Source organism: Narcine bancroftii, chromosome 7 (assembly GCF_036971445.1).
Source record: "Narcine bancroftii isolate sNarBan1 chromosome 7, sNarBan1.hap1, whole genome shotgun sequence".
Lineage (NCBI taxonomy): Eukaryota > Metazoa > Chordata > Chondrichthyes > Torpediniformes > Narcinidae > Narcine > Narcine bancroftii.
The window spans coordinates 41,815,310-41,834,630 of NC_091475.1; the positions used below are offsets into that span (position 1 = coordinate 41,815,310).

Below are 19,321 nucleotides of genomic sequence, written 5' to 3' on the forward strand. Positions count from 1 at the left end.
ATCTCATTGAACTTTTAATGAATAACAACAATTTATCCAAGTACAACAATGTAGAGAATGCTATTGTAGGGAATAAATTCACACACAAAATTTTTTTCCTGAACAGTATTGAACAAAAAAAGAAAAATAATTCCAAGCAACTGAACCTTCCTGAATAACCTCCATTCTGGGACCTTGTCAAAGGTCCTTGCAGACAACATTCACAGCCTTTCCTTCATCAACTTTCCTGGTAACCTCCTTGAAAAAAATTACAAGATTTATTAAACCCAACCTACCTTGGAAAAAGCCGTGTTGATAGTCCAAAAATCAGCCCCTGACTATCCAAATACTTGTCTGTCCAATCTGTTTAAGCACCTTCCAATAACCTACCTACTATTGATGCAAGGCTTAATGGCCTTTAATTTCCTGGGTTATTTTTGGAGTCATTTTTAAACAATGGAAATCTTACAAATTACCTTCCAATCCTCTGGCACTTCTCATATGGCTAAGGATGTTTCAAATACATATATCTGCCAATTTCTGCACAAGCCTCCCTCAGTCCCAATGAATACCGTATCAGGCCTAGGGGTTTTATCTGCCTTTATTCACTTTAAGGCAGCAAGCACCTCCTCCTCTTTAATATTTATAGGCTCCTTGACTTTGCCTAAACTCTGTGCCAGTTTCCTGAATAAATACTGATACAAACAAAAAGACATTCAAGATCTTCCCCAACTCTTCTGGCTCCATACATAGCCAACCATTCTGATCTTCAAGAAAACCAATTTTGCTCCTTACTATCCTTTTGCTCCTAATATACCTTTAGAAAAGCCCTTAGGATTTGCCTTCATCTTGTCTGCCAAAGCAAGATCACATCTTCTTTTAGCCCTCCTGATTTCCCTTGTTTTTTTTCTGCTTTTCTTATACTTTCCAAGAACCTCATTTGCTCCTTGTTGCCTATACCTGCTGTACACCTCACATATTCTTAACCAAATTCTCAATGTCCCTCAAAAACTCAAGGTTCCTTTATGCCTGTTAACTTTGCCTTTAATCCTCAGCAGAACATACAAACTCTGTTTTCTCAAAATTCCACCTTTAAAGGCCTTTCACTTACCAAGCACATCCTCAACTCCTGGATTACACTTCAGTTCACCAAAGCCTCGCAAGTCAAAGACCCAAAATTCCCATTCTTACACTGGCCACTAACAGAGTGGCTACTCGATTTCAGTTCACCTTCCTTTTATTGGCTCCAGCTAATTAGTCAATAGATAAATTTCAACAACCACCTACCTGTCACAGTGTTTTTTAAATGCACCTCTTCTTATTCAAAGTCCCACTCTCGCTTTCCCTGATGATAAACAAACAAGCATCTACCTTGTAATATTGACCTTAAGACCTCTTCAAAACATTTTAGAGCCAAGCACACTTTTGAAGGGCAGATCATGTTATAAAATGGAAATTGTCTGAAACAATCTCTCTCAGCAATAGAAAGTGAGTGCACCAATTGATTAAAATACAAATTGGATGTATTTCTTATAATGAGGTGAATTTATTATTTGACACAATATTCACCAGGGTTCGAAGAGCTGTTTGGGAGAAGCAATGGAGTCTCAACATTTAAGGCCCAGTCCTTTGATATATAGTACTGGTGGTCTTAGCAGTGTAATTAAATCAGCCCCAGCTCACTGAAGTCTGTATTTTATAGTAAAGCATTAAATGCATGCAAATAGCATCTTGCAGAGAAAGTTATGTTTTATTTTCATCCTTAATTTGGGATTCATGAGTATCTGAAGCTCCTTGGACTTCATCCAAGGTACTTGAGGAAACAGTCTACAGGACAGAAAAAAGGCAAAAACTCCTCAGTACACACAGCTGGTTTTTTTTTAACCTTCATGCACGGATGGGTTTATTCACAGTAATTTTGTTAAGACTTTATGTTGCACACTTTAAAGGCCTGGTCCTCATTTTGAAGGTCAGAATTTTTTTCAGATCAGCAAAGGTGTTGCTTGCGTCATCTTGCAGTAAACTACAGATGCAGACCAATAGCAGTCCTCTTGTAACAGGCTTATCGGTCCACGTGAGGGAGGAGAGCAAAGAGATGCAGACGGACTGCAAACAGTGGATATAAATCCTTGAAATAACCAAATACCAGCCTGTCAGGAGCTCTGGTTCATCATGTCATCATTACTCTCAAGGCTTTGCATCTGGATCCATCTGAAATTCCACTGGAGATACTTGCACAATCTCCCAAATGATGGCTCACAAAACTTACAAGGTAGCTGACCGATAACCTGTTCATCATTAACCAATCCAATGGCTGTGGATTCCACTTAGAGGTGCCTTTTGGTAACCATCAATCAGTGACTCCAGCTTATCAGCAGTGGCTATGTTTTATACAATACTACACCTGTGGGGAAACAAGGCAAAAAAAAACCCAAAGCCTCTTTGGAAGATTCTGAAATAAATGAAGGGTAAGCTATCATTGACTAAAGTACCATTAGTATCATGTGCTGCAGTCTGTGACAACTTCATTGTCTCAAGTTTCAGAAAGAACATTGGAAGCTACTTTATCCCACCCTTGCCCTATCCCTCCTCCTTCACCAGATGTTCCTCTTTCAACACACATGACTTCCAGTAGGCAACTATTTCAATTCCCACAGAGATATCTGAGATCGGACTTATCAATCGCTAAGATGATGCCCAACATAAATATAAATATAATATTCCCCCTGAACAGCCCAATGGCATGAACATCAATTAGTCTAATTTTAGGTTTCCCCCCCTCACCCCCACCCCCCCCCCCACCCCCACCCCCACCTCTACCTGGTTCCAATTTCTGTTTCATCTTTACCTACTCCTGTTCTTACTTTTCTTTCTAACAATTTCCAATCCTCCTTGTGGCCTCTTTCTCTAACTGTCTCTCAATCTCTCCCACCTTCTTCCCAATACCCTATCATCCCTTGGCTTCTCCCCGGCTTGTATCTCTTCCATATACTAAATATCACCCCTTCTTATAAAGCATCCTGACCTGAAACGATGAACGACCTGGTCTCTCTATAGATGCTGTCTGACCTGCTGAGACTCTCCAGCTCTCCAGCAGATTCCAGCATCTTGCAGTTTTGGTATTCTTAGTTTTGAGTGAAATCCTAATTCCATTTTCCTTTTGCAATCATGGTTCCTTCCACGATGTGTGACTTTTACCATTTCTTTTTCTTTGTAGTTTGTTACGTTACTGTCTGACACCTGTTCTCATGATGAAGGAAATATTGGTGATGTATCTTTATCTTTGCTATATAAAGTACACTATTTGACCTGCTGAGTTACTTCAGCATTGTGTTGTTACTTCAAAAGTCAACAGACTTTTGTGTTTCACTCCCTCTCCTATGATGCCTTCCTCTTGCCTCATGGTCAATCTCAACGAATGTTCTTAATCTCAAATCTCTCTGTCAATCTCCTGCTTTCTCTCATATCTCTCATATCTGGTTGGGATTCCGTGTCTCCTTTTCAACAAGGGCCTTTCCCACATAGGTCGCCCAATCCAATTTAAGAACTAAAAACACGTGAATGGTGACTTTCTCCTACTTTAAAAAAAAATCAGTTGAAGAGACGTGGATACCTCAGAAAATAATGTAAATAGACTAGGTAATGTAATTGATCTACAAGGAGCAAATTCCTGTGAATATTCATCACACTCAGACAAACAATGAGATCTTGCTTGAACAAAGAGAAGCTGGAGGAACTCAGCAGGTTAGGTAGCATCCGTGCATATGAATGGTCAGTCAACATTTCAGATCATGAACCTTTATTAAGATTAAAATAGGAAGAGGAGATGATCAGATACTGGGCAGAAGGTGAGAGGGTTGGAGAGATAGGTAGGAGAGGAGACCATGGGGGTGGGTGTAGGAAGGAGTTAACGCAAAAAGTGAGAACAAGACCAGGAAGAGATGGAAACAGAATAAGATAGAAGTGCGGGTTACCTAAGATTAGAAAATTCTATGTTCTTACCATTGGGTTTAAGGTTGTCTAGGAGGAATGGGATGGCCACCCAGGCAATGGATCTGGTCAAGGATAAACATGTCTGTCTAGGTACTAGAAGTGGCTCACAAATGGAAGTTAAAAAAAAGATGTTCTATATTCTCTTATAAAACTGAACCACGTACTCCAAACAAGGATTCAATAGTGCCTTATAAAGCCTGAAAATCATATCCTTGCTCTTATATCCTACTCTTTCTTCACTACCAACTCAACTTGGAGGCTAACCTACATGAGGACTCCCAAATCCCTTTGCACCTCCGAATTTTGAATTTTCTCCCCATCCAAATGATAGTCTGCCCTTTTATTCCTTCTACCAAACTGCATGACCATGTACTTTTCAACATTGTATTTCATTTGCCACTACTTTGTCTATTCTCCTAGTCTATCTGTCTCTCTGCAGCCTCTCCATTTCCTCCACACTACCTGCCACTCCACTGATCTGTGTGTCATCTGAAAACATAGACATTGATTATGCAATCCAAATCATTATCCAAAGGAACTGCTCAACCTAATCATGGAGACTCTCATATTCATGAAAAAACATTTATTTATTTGTATAGATTAAATACTTGACTTGCACATGTATTGTTTGTCTGAATATATGTTATTTTTGGTTGTATGTCTGCATGTTTTGCACTGAGGACTGGAGAACGCTGTTTCATTAGGTTGTACTCGTACAACCAATGACAGTAAACTTGACTTGATTTGGCGTCTACACCGAACCCAGCGGAACACCATTAGTAACCAAAACCAACAAGAATAGGATTCTTTTATTCCCAAAATTCTACCCCGTTATTATCTTTCCTGTAATTCCATGGGCTTTCATCTTATTAAGCAGCCTCATGTGCAGCACCTTGTCAAAGGCCTTTTGAAAATCCAAAAATACAACATCAACTACATTTCCTTTGTATCGCCTACTTGTGATATCCTCCCTTAAGGAAACCATGCTAACTTTGGCTTATCTTGTCATGCATTTCCAGGAACTCCATAACCTCATCCTTAACAATCGACTCCAATTTCCTGGCCACCAATGTTAGGCTAACAGGTCCATAATTTCCTTTCTGCTACCTCCCTCCCTTTGTAAATAGTGAAGTAGCCTTGCAATTTTCCTGTCCTCCAAACTATGCCAGAATGTATTGATTCTTAGAAGATCAATGCCTCCACAATCTCTAGAACCCAAGGGTGTATTCATCTGGTCTGGGAGACCTATTTAGTTAGATCATTTAGTTAGATCTTCCCAAGCACCTTTTTTCTGGTGATCATGACTGCAGTCATCTCTCTTCCCTGTCACCTTTTTTTTTTCTGTATATAATTTTTTTTATTTTTCACACCATAAATCACAATAGCCATGATATACACTTTTTCTTTTCCACACATTTACAGTGATTTTTTCTCCCCCCCCCCCCTCCCTCCTCCCAAGCCACCCCCCCACCCCCCCCTCTCATCCATTTTAGGTATATCACCTTTGAAAGTCAGGTGTACTGCTAATGTCTTCCACAGTGAAGATTGATCCAAAATATTCAATTAGTTCCTCTGCCATCTTCTGATCTCCAATTGCAATTTCTCCAACGTCATTTTCTATTGGTCCTTCTTCTCACCTTTTTAACTTTCAAAGTTCCTTTCCCTTCTTAATGACCTTCATAGTAGCCTTTTGTATACTTTTAAAAGCTTCCCAGTCCTCCATCTTTCCACTAATTTTTTACTTTTTTGTATGCCTTTTCCTTTGACTTTGACTCTCTTGTCAGCCACAATTGTGTCATTTTCCCATTCAAATATTTCTTCTTTTTTGGCATATACATATCTTGCACCTTCCTTATTTCTTGCAGAAACTCCAGTCGTTGCTGCTCTGCCTTTCCAATGAACTTTTGCCATTTCCTCTTTCTTCCCTCTCTAGTTGCCGTTATTCCACTGGTACACTGTCACATCTGATTTTAGTTTCTCCCTCTCAAATAGCAAGGAAAATTCTATTATATTATGATCACTGCCTCCTAAGGGTTTCCTTACCTTCAGCTCCCTTATTAACTCTGGTCCATTACACAATACCCAATCCAGAATTGCTATTTTCCTGGTCAGATCAGCCACAAGCTATTCTAAGAGGTCGTTCTGTAAGCATTCGATAAATTCCTTCTCTTGGGATCCATTACCAATCTGGTTTTCCCAATCAACCTTCAAATTGAAATCCCTCATGACTATTGTAACGTTGGCCTTTTTGCACACCTTCTCTTTCTCCCTCTGTGTTTTGTACTTCACATTCCTTTATAACCAGCAGAACCACGCCATCCCCTCTACCTTCCTTCCTGTCCTTCCTTTATTCATCAAGCAGTGTATACTCTGTGTATCCATCGATATTTAATTCCCAGCTGTGGTCTTCTTTCAGCCACGGTTCAGTGATGGCCATAATATTCTAGGTGCACTATAAGATCATCAAACATATTTCTTATACTGTGGGCATTTAAAGGCAAGATCTTTCGTGTTGTATTCAGGATCTTTTTCATTTTTATTTTCAAATTACACCAAGTTAAATCCTTAATCTTACAATTTTTTCCCCATTGACTGTCCCCTGCAGCAACCCTTGAGCCACACATTCATCAAGCATAACTTTCTATTCCTGTCCTCACTGGCACGTGGTACAAGCAGCAATTCAGAGATTACCTTCCTTGAGGTTTTACTTTTTAGTTAGCTTCCTAACTCCCTATAATTTCTCTTCAGGACATCATCCTTTTCCTATCTACTTCACTGGCACCAACGTGAACCATGACATCTGGCTGCTCAACTTCTCGCTTGAGAATGCTGTGGACTCAATCAAAGACATCTCAGACCCTGGCACTTGGGCAGCAACAATCTTGTTCACTAACGTCCTATCTGTCCCCCTAACTACTGAATCCCCAATCACTGAAGCTCTCCTCTTCTCCCTGCTTCCCTTCTGAGTGAAAGGGCCACTCTCTGTGCCAGAGTCCTGACCACTATGACTTGTCCCTAGTTAATGTGTCCCCCACAACAGTATCCTTTCCTTTTCAATCTTTTTATTACACATAATGCAATACAAGAGGAGAATAGAATTCATAATTGAAAAGTTAAAACAGAAACATCAATATATTGCAATACATACTGGTAATACAACATATAACATTATAACATATTGAACAATATTATCCCTTTCTCCTCAATTTTGGAATATTCAAAAAAGAGAAAAAAAAGTATTGTTATTAAAACCCCACCTAACCTACCGAAATAAACTAAAAACAGCAACAACAACAAAAATGGCTGGACAGATCGATACAAACTATTTATCTGGTCTTTGCCAATAAACAAAAAAGAAATCCAAAATAGTTTATAAAAGGACGTCGTCTCTTCAAACTTAACAGAGGTATCAAAAGTGTAACTTCCCATTTTTTCTGAACTTCAACATGACATAACTTGAGAGAAACCATTGCATCAAAATAGGTGAATTAGGATCTTTCCATTTAAATAAAATAGCTCTTCTGGCCAACAGTGTAGTAAAGGCCCCCACAACAATATCCAAAATAGTACACAGGTACTTATTAAATTACATTTTTAAATTTAAACATATAGCACGGTAACAGGCACTTTTGACCCATGAGGTCATGCCACTCAATTACACCCAAATGACCTCCAACCCCCGTATGTTTTGAAGGGTGGAAGGAAACTGGAGCCCCCGAATGAAACCCATGCAAACTCCATACAGGCAGCACGGGATTCGAACACAAGTCCCAATCGCTGGCAATTGTAACAGTGCTTTGCTAACCGTGCCACCCAAATTTAGACATACAGCATGGTTAAAGGCCCTTCCAGCCTATAAGCCCGTGCCACCCAAATACCCCAATAAACCTACAACCCTGTACATTTTGAAAGGTGGGAGGAAACCAGAGCACCCAGAGGAAACTCACACAGACATGAGATCGTAAAAACTCCTTACAGACAGTGCCTAATTCTAACCTGGGTCGCTGGCGCTGTAATAGCATTGGGCTAACTGTTATGCTAACCGCGCTGCCCTTATTATTGAGGGGAATAGTCACAGGGGTTCTCTTACTGCCTATTCCTCCTCTGTCCTAACAGTAACCCAGTTACCTATTTCATGCCTCTTGGGTGTGACTATTTCTTATAACATCTGTCTCTCAAATGATCCAGAGACAGTGCAGGTTCTTGGAGAAGAGGTCACCTAATAATCCCACTCAATTCTGTTCACTGACATTTTTATTTCCCACCCATAAACACCTAATCCCTAATCATCCAGTTCTTGACCCATCAGCACAATGTGGCTACAATATGAACTTTCTCCAAACTGCACTGCAGTCACCTGCACAGATTTTCCACACACCCAAACATGCAACTTCGACCTCGGTGGACACAAGAACAGCATGTGCATTGGAAGTAAATCCCCACCAATTTGGAAAGCATGTCTATTTTTACCTACAACATCATTCCTTCATTATCAAAATCCAAGAACTCACTACATTCACCACACAACTGCAGCAATTCAAGAACTTTCTTTCCTTGGGCTATTAGGTGTGTGCAGTAGATGTCAGTATTGCAGCAATACAGAAGATAAAATTTTATACAAGATGTTCTGAGACCAAATTGAACATTTCTATCATCTCTCCACTGACTTTCACTTGTTGCCTCCCAGGTACCATGTTCAAGAACGTCTTAGATTGAGTCCAAAGCATTCTCAAGTGCAAATGTGAGCAACTTGATGTCATGGTTGGGTTGCAAGGTTAGCGATGGGTGGTACGGTTAGCGTAGTGGTAAGTTCAATGCTGTTACAGTGCCAGTGACTGGGACCAGGGTTTGAATCCCATGTTGTCTGTAAGGAGTTTCTATGTTCTTCCCGTATCTGTGTGAGTTTCCTCCGGGTGCTCCAGTTTCCTCCAACCATTCAAAGCACACCAGGGGTTTGTAGGTCAATTGGGTGGCACAGGCTCATGGGCCAAAAAGGCCTGTTACTGTGCTGTATTGTCTAAATTTTATAAATTTAAAAATGTTAAATTTAAATTCACTTCATCATGTGATGCCCCTTCCCTCCAAATTTTCTGCTACCCAACCCCTTTTCTATTGTCATTGATAAAATCATACTTTTTACCTGCAATTCCCTTCATACAGACTACCCTCCTCAGGCAACCTCCTTCCATGCTTTGAAATTCAGAAAATTGTTGCCATCTCTTGTATCTGTTTCTCTCATAGGGATGGCAGCTTGGGTAACTGGATTGCCAGACATGAATTTGTATCCCACCATGGCAGTTGGGGAATTTAAATTCAAATAATTAAATACACCTAGAATCAAAACCTGGTATCAGTAATAAAACTTCCAGATCCCATCTGGTTCACTAATTTTCTTCAGGGATAGAAATCTGCCGTCTTTACCCAGACTGGCCAACGTAAACCACCAGACTTATAAATACAGAGGACTCTTAACTGACTCTTGTAACAATTAAGGATTGACAATAAATCTTGACATTGCCAATCATGTTCATTTTTCTTTAATGTTTTTTTGAAAAAATTCCATTAAAACTTCAATTGGCTTCAAATGTGTTCCAAAGTTTAAGGTTGGATTTTGTATGCAAGTCTGTGAAGTAGGATGAGGCCATAACCTAAGACATGGGTAAAAATGCACTATCAAGTCTGAGCACTTTTTGACTTAGAGAACTTATACCCATTGCAGGCACTGCTTTTATCTTTGTAGTGGTTGACCCTGCAAGTTTGGAAGATGCCACTGCAAAATATTTGGTGAGTTGCCACAATGCATCCTGGGGAGAAAGTAAACTTTTCAGTGATGCTGTCGAATCATGAACGTTGCCGCTGAAACCTATTTGTATTGTTTGCGATGTCACTTTCTCACTGATATCCTACTGGCTTACACACATGTCTGGCATATCTTATCAAAGAAAGGTGAGTGACAATGCAATCACCAGAGTGGAACCTTAAACCTCTAACTCAACCAAGAACTTGCTTTTGCTGAACCACTGTTAGAAAAATTAGGAGGCTAATTTCCTGATTGCAATGGTGCTGAACTGAGATAAAAACAGCTCTGCAAAGCCATTTCCTTATTTTGACTAATAGAAAGATTAGTGGTAACGATAGCATTCCTCCCTATCATAATCTCCTTCCTTTGATGGACAGCTCCATGAGAAGTGTAAATTTCTAATGTAGTACCTTTGGTCTCAAAGTTTCTCTGTTTAAAGAGGTAGGACTGTTCAGGTTGGTATGTGGACCACAAGAAACAGAAGCCAGGATGTATTTAACTATTGGCTTTGGAGCTGAAAAAATTGAATGAATGAGTTCAAATTGTTCCTCTACACTCAGACTATCTCTTACAAAGTTCGTAATTCATGATGACAGTCTATTACGTGTATTTGCAAAGCATGTGAAAGTGAAAACTGTTACAGCACCCTTGTCTAACCAAAATCAATCTCCAACATAAGAAATCTGTGAAAAAAATTGTAAGCAAGTAGTTCCAGAAATAAATGTAAAAGAGAGGCATTTCCACTAATAAAGTGCACATTGTTCCTGATGGTTCTTTGGAAGACATTTTGGATCAAACTCTAATTTTTCCAAGATGCACTCCAAACTTCTTGTTAGCGAGCTGGATGTACTCCAACAGTCAGGTTTAAGGATCTCCATGTGGAAATGGTGCTCTGAAGAAGGATATTCCCCAGGATCTTTTTTGATTTTCATATATTTTCTTTCTTTTTAAAATTTTAAATTAGTTTTTATAAGAAAATCAATACAATGAAGAAAAGGGAACAAAACTGAAAAAGCAGTATCACATATGTATGTATATATTAGGATAAAACTTCAAACTTTATAAACTTGGTCACCCCTCCACTGCAATGGGTGGAAATAAAAATAAAATAAAAAACATCAAAAGTATTATATTAAAAAAACACCTAAATACTCTCAGAAAAAAAGAAAAAAATAGCTGAGCTGCTTATCCTTAGGATTATATATATATATTTTGTAGTTTTTGGTTCCAACCATAAATCAAAAAACAAAGGTAAAACTATATCTCATCTGGAAGAGTGGATACATCTAATCATATTAGAAACTTTTACATCATATGAAAATAAGACATAAAAGGCCACTATGTATCTTCAAATTTCACCAATGAATCAAATACATGATATCTAATTTTTTTCTAAACTTAGACAAGACATAATATGAGAAAACCATTGAAACACTGTTGGAGGTCTAGAGTCTTTCCATTTGAATAGGATGGCTCTTTTTGCCAACAATGTAGAGAAGCCACAACCCATGAACAGGTACAGAAAAACTCCCTATGTCTGGGTCAATAACCCCGAAAAAGTAGTTATTGGATTGGATCATATTCAATACCTGGCATATAGTTGAAAAGATATTAAAAATTTCTTTCCAATAGTTTTCTAAGGATGAACAAGATCAAAACATATGTGTCAATGTAGCAATTTCAGATTTGCATCTGTCACAAATAGGGTTAATATTAGAAAAAATACTAGCTAATTTATCTTTGGACGTGTGAACACGATGCACCACTTTGAATTGGATTAATGAATGTCAGACACATATTGAAGATGCATTTGCCAGTTTAAAAATCCTGTCCCATAAATCCTCAGATAAGGGATTTTCAAGTTCCAGTTCCCAAGCCTTTTTAATCTTATCATGAAGTACTGGACATAATTTTAATAATCTATCATGTATAATTCCAATTAATCCTTTCTCAGAAGGATTCAATTGAAAGATATGGAAAATCTAGTAATATGGTATTTAAGAAATTTCTAATCTGTATATGTCTAAAAAATGAGTATGTGGCATCATATTTACTTGCAAGCTGTTCAAAACACATTAAACAACCGTCTTTAAATAAATTGCAAAAGAAACAATGCCTTTGATTTTCCATAGAGAGAAAGATTGATCAATTATTTTTGATGATCAAAAAAAAGTAATGATGAGCGATAGCACTAGATAAGACAATGTTTTTTTTTAATTAAAAATGTCCTAAAGTGGAACAAGATTCACAATAGATGTTTGAGAATTGGATTAGATATATTCCTATTGATCTTGGAAAAGTTAAATGGAAGAGAGGGTCCCAATAAAGAGGCCACTGAAAACTTCTGTATGGATCTCATATATTTTGTTAGACTAAAATTTTGTTTGTCAGTATTAAATGACTTTGCAGCAGAGGGTTTGAATCAAAATCCATTCTTGTTATCAGGCAGAAAGCATTGAGCCTGAAACACATGAGCAAGTTTTAAACGAGTAATGTGAAAATATTGCAGATGTTCTAATCATAATTTTCTCTGAATTTGGACGTGCTTCTTTTGATTTAAAATATGCACGCCATTCTGTTATTTGAAAAATACTGCAATGAAAACCAAGAGACTGAGAAGCAAATTTAAAAAATGATAATTAACCAAATGCTGTTTATTCATTTCATCATGGATTTGTAACAGTTAGGTCAAGGGTGGCATGTTGGATTAAATATTTTGGAGAAGCGCAGCAATGTTCAGAAATGCTAACACTTAATAATAGAAAAGCAAAATATTGCAGATGGTAGTAAATCTGAAATTAAATAGAAAGTGCTCTAAGTACTAGGCAGGTCAAACTGCAGCTCATCAATCTGAAACCAATTTTGTTTCCTTCTCCAGAAATGCAGCATTGAGCAGTAAGTATTTCACCTTGTCCATTTTATTTATAACCCAGAGATGTTATTTATATGGACTAGCAGATTCATTAAATATATTCCCACATTAGAGGCAGTTTAAATAAAGCTACTCATGGCAATAAAGGCACAGTATAGATCTACTTAGGAAATTGACTGGACCGTGATGGATGCTTATACTTATGGAATGTGTCTTCCAGGGGTCCATAAAGATCTGCACTGGGCCCACCACATGTAGAAATAGCTTAGAGGATGAAAAGGTAAATCATGTTTCAAATCTGCCAATTATACAAATATCAGCTGCATTCTAGGCAATGTAGCTGGAAGCAGTGAGTTACAATGAGGTATTAAGGGGTTTGACGCAAGGATGCATTATATAATGTCATAGATCAGATATGAATGGTAGAGCAAGCATGAGAATCTAAATGATCTTCTAATGTTTGTGCTCCACTGCCTAAAAGTGAAGCTATATAGAACATTTATATTATATTATACCCAAAATTAAATCCAGGGAATTTCAATGTCTCAATTCAGGCAGGGTTGAGATTTTAATCATTTGTATACAAGTACAAAAATGATGCAGATGGCTTGAAACAAAAGAAACAATATGTTTCATTCCCACCACTAACACAATGCTAATCAAGTGTACAACTCTAATACATTAATTCACTATTTTCAGAGAATTCTATTTCAAATGTAATTAATTGGACATTTGCTGGGTATAGTTGCATAAAATGTTGCATGAAGTGCCCTCCACCTCAAAAGCAGATTTCAAATATCATTCATGGAATGTATTGCACTGGCAAGAACAGTATTTATTATACCGTGAGACACAGGAGCAGAATTAGGCTATTTGGCTCATTAGGTCTGCTCTGCCATTTGAATCATGGTTGAAATATTTTTCCTCAACAAATTCCATAGATTCCCCACCCTCTGGCTGAAGAAATTAATCTTCTGTGTTCTGAAGGGATATACTTTTATTCTGAAGCTACGCCCTCTGGTGCTAGACTCATCACACAACTGGAAACAACACCATGTCCATCTAGCACTTTCATTATGTTCTAAAATTTTAATTTAGACATACAGCACAGTAACAGGCCATTTCAGCCCGCCCAATTTGCACCCAATTAACCTACACCCCCCCCATACATTTCGAATAGTGGGAGGAAATCAGAGCCCCTGGGGGGAAAAGCACGCACACACACACACACACACACACACACACACACACACACACACACACACACACACACACACACACACACACACACACACACACACACACACACACACACACACACACACAAAACTCCTTACAGACAGCACAGGATTTGAACTCTAGTCCTGATCGCTGGTGCTATAAAGGTGTTGCACTAACCACTACACCAACCATGCCACCCCAAATTATTTGATAGGTTTCAATGAGATTCCCCCTCATCCTTCTAAACTCCAGTGAGTACAGCCCCAGAGCCATCGAGTGTTCCTCATACATTAACCCTCTCATCCATGAAGAAACTTATAAAGTCAGTTTATTAGATCCATTAACACATCCCTCATTAACACCACATTGCTCTAACTCTTGCTACTAATGGAGCCTCTACTTCCTTTGTTCTACCATTGACAGCTGCTCTTTCAATCTGAAATCCCATCTTAAACCTTTTGACTTCACCCTCCTCTACAATGATCCTTAGAATCCCAATCATTGGTCAAACATTTCAACAACTCTCAGGTTTCCTCCCTTGACTTGATGTGTACTTTCATCTGATCAATTTCATGTGAAATATATTGTTACTGCAAGCAGGGTAACTACACTGTGTGGAAATGGGACCAGTCCAAGACCAGACCAGGAAATGCCAACAGATTTCCTGACTCAAAGTTTCAATTTTCAAAATTTATTCCAGATTTTTGTTTGTAAAACAAGAATTAAATTGGTTGCAATTAGAAAGTGGGATTTCACTATAGATTTTCAACACATAAATAAAACTGCAATATACTTGACTTTTGATGGAGTTCAGAAAGTCCTCGCGGACACAGAGTGCCATCAAGTGTTTCACTTTACCATCCTCTTCCAAATATCAGGAATGTGTCATTGTCTTTACAGGAGCAGATCCCGCACCATAAAATATGCATTTACTAAAACATATCAAATCTTCAAGATATCCCATACAGCTTCAAGAACAGTTCATTATTTCTGAAGGTATATTGCAAATGGAATATTGGCATGAAATTGCAGGCAGAAGTTTTAACATCTCATCCTGGAGGAAGTAACTCTAGCCTCTTCTCTTTGCATTGCATTAACATGCTGTCCTAGATTACATGGTCAAGTCCCAGAGAGGGTCTCAGAAAAATTTGCCCTGCTAGCTCCACCAGGAGAAGACTACCACCTACTGATCAAGCCTGACGTTTACAAGAAGCCATTGAAATGTTGGACAAAATTAATTTGTCTTCATCATTCACCCAGGAAGTTCCAAATTTTTTTTCCTCTCAACTAGCAATAGTTCTGATTTCTGACAGTGAACAATTGGAACAGTGGCTTCCCAGTTCCAGACGTTATGTTTTAACAGTTTGCACATCACCTGTCGTAGTAACACTTTGAGGTGTTTTATAAATGTATTTGTGTTAGAATAATGTGAGAAATTTATCAAAATACTATTCAACAAGATATTATTAAAATAGGCAATTGGGTCATTGAGATGGGAGGGGGGGTGAAGAGTTTGGCAGTGTAGATGAGATAAGGAATCAGATTCTGCAAACATTGAATGAGCAGCTAAGCCAAATAAGAAATGCTTTTTTTGTTCATTTTATGCAGCCTTGTATACTTTTCCTTCTATTTGATGCATTTCTTAAATTTTGGATGCATTTAATAGTCTAAAAAGTGCATGAATTGGAACAGTCAGTCATGCATCTAGAGGAGCATGGAGTGAAGCCATCATTATTCCATGAGTATAGTGAAGTGTTTATGTCTTTAAGAAATAATCATTTAAAAAACAGGGATTGTTGTTCAAGTGTGGATTCCGCAGATGAAATGTCTATGGATTGCTAATGTCACTTCAAAGTCAATTATAAATTATTTTTATTTACAATAATTAAACAGAAAGTATAAAATATAATGACATATACCATGGTCAATTACATCAAACCTTCAAATCTTTGTGTAAAGGTCCACAGCTTTAGAGTAATAGCCCAGATTGTGTAGACTACAATTAAATAACACCTTTAACAGCTAACCTTAAAGAAGGCTGTCCTCAGCGACACTGTGATGCCATGAAATTTTCCCAACATCATTAGTGTCAGGATGTCCATTTGAAGTGATCGCTGACATTGAGCAGTTACTGTCATCAAGCTGGCTGAGTCGGCAATTACAAACCAAGGAGAAAAAGACACAGAAATTCTAGCTGACACATTGAATGTTTTAGAGTTCCAAATAACAGTTGGAAGGCAAATAATATTTTGAAGTTGACTCAACATGAAAACACTTCATAATAATTTTATTTTGTTCTGGACGACTTACCCTTTGAAATATTTGCATGAATGAACTACCACACACATATAAAATTAGTTAGTTTAGCATCAGAGATTTTGCTGATCAGGAATTACGACTTCATGCCCCACTAGAGTACCATACAATAAAACAAAAAAAAATGATTCATTTGTAAATGCTTGAAGTTCTTGGTAATTTAACAATTTTTCTTTGATTGCATTGGAAGAAACTGCAAATAGATCAGCCCAAGGAGGAAAATGAAAATTGTAACAATATATCTTGAAGTTGAGGTCAATATCACTGAATATTGGAGGCTCTGCAATCATTTCAACTAAAAATCATTTGCTCTTCATTTATATATAACCTAGTGACTTCACAGCAGCAGCAGGAAATGAGCCTTCACCCCCAATTTAGATTCCAGATCTAGCCAGAAATTTCACAAAGCAAGACAACTCAATCAGAATCAAGGTTACCTAAGTTTTAGCTCTTCCAAAGTTAACCAGGAACTGATCTTATTCTTTGTTCATAAATAAAATAAGTGGGGCTTTCCCGGTTCTTGCCCAAGTCTTTGTAGGCCATAATCTGTGTCTGATTGATTCAATAGTTCCAAGCGCAATCAGAGTATGATTTCACACCAATTCCAGATACTGAGGTACAAAAATGCACACAGAGAGATAGCCCAGAACACTATTGAGTATGTACAGTTGATAATGCCAACTTTAGAAACTGTTTTCAGGTGGATATAAAAGATTCTTTGATAGATTTTGAAACACAGCACTATTAACTCAGGCAGTCTATACAAAATCTAACAATTAATCAAAATTTCCACAAAGAAAAATCTGATCATTTGATCATTAATACCCTTCTTTTCTCAGGGACTTACTGTGTGCAAAGTGGCTAACGCGCTTCCTGCCCTACAACAGTGAATAGACTTTAAATCAGCCATTTTCAACAGGGGTCCTACAGCACGCAAACCCCCCCCCACCCAACACCACCCCCTCCCCCTTCCCCTGGGGTCAGAGCACATTAATTAAAAGCCTTGTTTTCTTTTCACCTCACATAAGATAAATATTTTTAATGTTTCTTTATGTAACCATTTGGAGACTATGGAAGAAATGAAAACTTGACTGCTTTGCAGAAAAGGGCGGGCCCCATAAAGTTTGAGCAAAATCCTAAGGGGGCCAAAGCCAAAAAAGATGCGAATGGCTGCTTTAAATATGCTTCATTGGTTGTAGCATATCTTGGAACTGCCTAAAAGGGATACAAAAGGCACCACATAAGTGCAAATCTCTTATGCTTTATTTTCTCAGACAAAGATTGCACGGCATTTTCCGTCAAAGTTTTAACAAATTCATGCTAGAATATCAAGTGCCATCCTGGTCAACATTCATTCCTCAAACAACATAATTTAAGCAGATTATTTACTTTATCTCTTGGATTGTGGGATCAAGCACTTGTAAATTAGCTACCACATTTCCTAACTTTAGAATATTCACTATTCTTCAATACTCATTTGTATAAAGTGTTTTGAGATGACATGAGGTTATGTAGGGAATAGATCTTTCTTTCAGAAAGAGCTTTACATATCATTCAAAATCTGAATAATGTTCTGTAATGGTATGGATTGTGTATGCTAATTGGCTCGGGCTGGCCCACCCCCTGATGTCACTCTTACGTGGACTCCTCCCCTAGGACCCAGGCCATAAAGGTCGGGCCACCTTTCCCTTCCCTGCACTTCCCTAGTTTGAATCCGGGCCATTTCAAGTCTTCTGTGCAATAAAGCCTATCGTTCCCCTCAAGTCTTTATCATTGCAATTATTGGGGCAACTGATAGTGCCCAACATGTTCTTACTTTAATTGGTGTTTAATTCAACATTGAACTAAAAATGCAGTTACAGTACAACAGCCACAACTTTGTGCAACATTTCATATTCAGACCCTTGCTGAGGAACTTTTCATCAGACTAATCTTTACATAAGGGAATATCTCTAAATCACACACTTAGTGTGAAGTGCATTTGAATTCAAATCCAGCACCACCATGGTCTGGGCTGCAAAGTGCTACATGCATCCAGGGCAAATCAGAGATCAAGTCTAGTTCATCTACAGGGAGTTGATCAAAGAAGAGGAAGATAACTGAACGGACTATTGGAGCTGAAGAGGTCATCTGGTGTGAGCTGTCCTGCTGAAGCAAGAGCGGATCAATGATGACACCCTTTAACTATAACACCCTTTACAGCAGTAAGCCCACCTCCACCAGTCCCATGATGACGGATGCAACTATCAACTCTGAGGGTGGATAAAGAATCCAGAACATTGTCAGGGTGACATGAGTGAAGGGACCCAATTTTCCTGGGACTTCATCAGGAAGGTCATGATGGAATGGTGCAAATTTGAGTCAAAGGACATCTAGTTCCTCCAGGACATCGTGGATAAGTGTCACTTTAATGTGACATTCATGACCCTGGTGGGATGGCAGAGGATGCTTTGGGACTTCCAGGAGAAGGGGAACATGGCACAGCCATTCCACAGCCTTCCAGTATAGAAGGAATGAGTGATAATGGTGCACATGTTCAACCCATATGTGCATGCAGTGGATGTGCTCATCTTCCTGGGCTGTTATGTCGAGGGGCAGGGATCTGTGTGCCTACATGCAGGACAAAGGAGTGGACACCTGCCCAGTCAGCTGAACCAAGAGAAGGCTGTCGACTGGATATCGCACACTTACATGATAGATGTGCTCTTCAAAATGTTTTTTTGAGACAGATTCCAAAACTGGATTAAACTGATCTACACAGTCATACTAAATGTCTAAATAAATGGGTGGAAAACAGATAGGTTTCCCATCAAGTGGAGAGTTAGGCAGTGTGCCCAGTCCCTCAGCCTTATTGGATGCTGCAAAGACCCCTTGGTTGAATCCATCGGGAAGGACGAGAGCATGACAATGTCAGGCAGTGGAGGCACTCAGGTCAACAATGCCTTCTCTTCTGACACACGATCAGTCTCCAGACTGATCAGCATATGCCTCCAGTTTGAGTCTGCATCGGGTGCCAGGGTAAAGTGGAAGAGTGAGGCAGTGTTCTTCGATAATTGGTCTGACCATTCCCTTCACAGTCAGATCTGACTACCTGAAGGTGTTGGGGATCTAGTTTAAAGGGGCTGAGACGTGCAGCAAAA

The 19,321-nt window shown here is 38.6% G+C and overlaps 1 protein-coding gene and 1 long non-coding RNA gene across 19 annotated transcripts in view; one reads left to right on the forward strand and one right to left on the reverse strand.

Annotated features, from left to right (window-relative positions):
- Nucleotides 1-19,321, reverse strand: part of LOC138738811 (rho GTPase-activating protein 6-like) — a 564,699-nt gene that overhangs the window by 535,786 nt on the left and 9,592 nt on the right. For 2 of the 18 annotated variants that reach the window (XM_069889780.1, XM_069889777.1), the window contains exon 2: nt 1,267-1,324. The exons of the other annotated variants lie outside the window; for them this stretch is intronic. The gene's annotated coding sequence lies outside the window, so the exon portion shown is untranslated. The remainder of the gene's footprint in view (nt 1-1,266; nt 1,325-19,321) is intronic. 18 annotated transcript variants of the gene reach the window in all.
- Nucleotides 1-19,321, forward strand: part of LOC138738815 (uncharacterized) — a 92,745-nt gene that overhangs the window by 42,552 nt on the left and 30,872 nt on the right. The window lies entirely within an intron of this gene.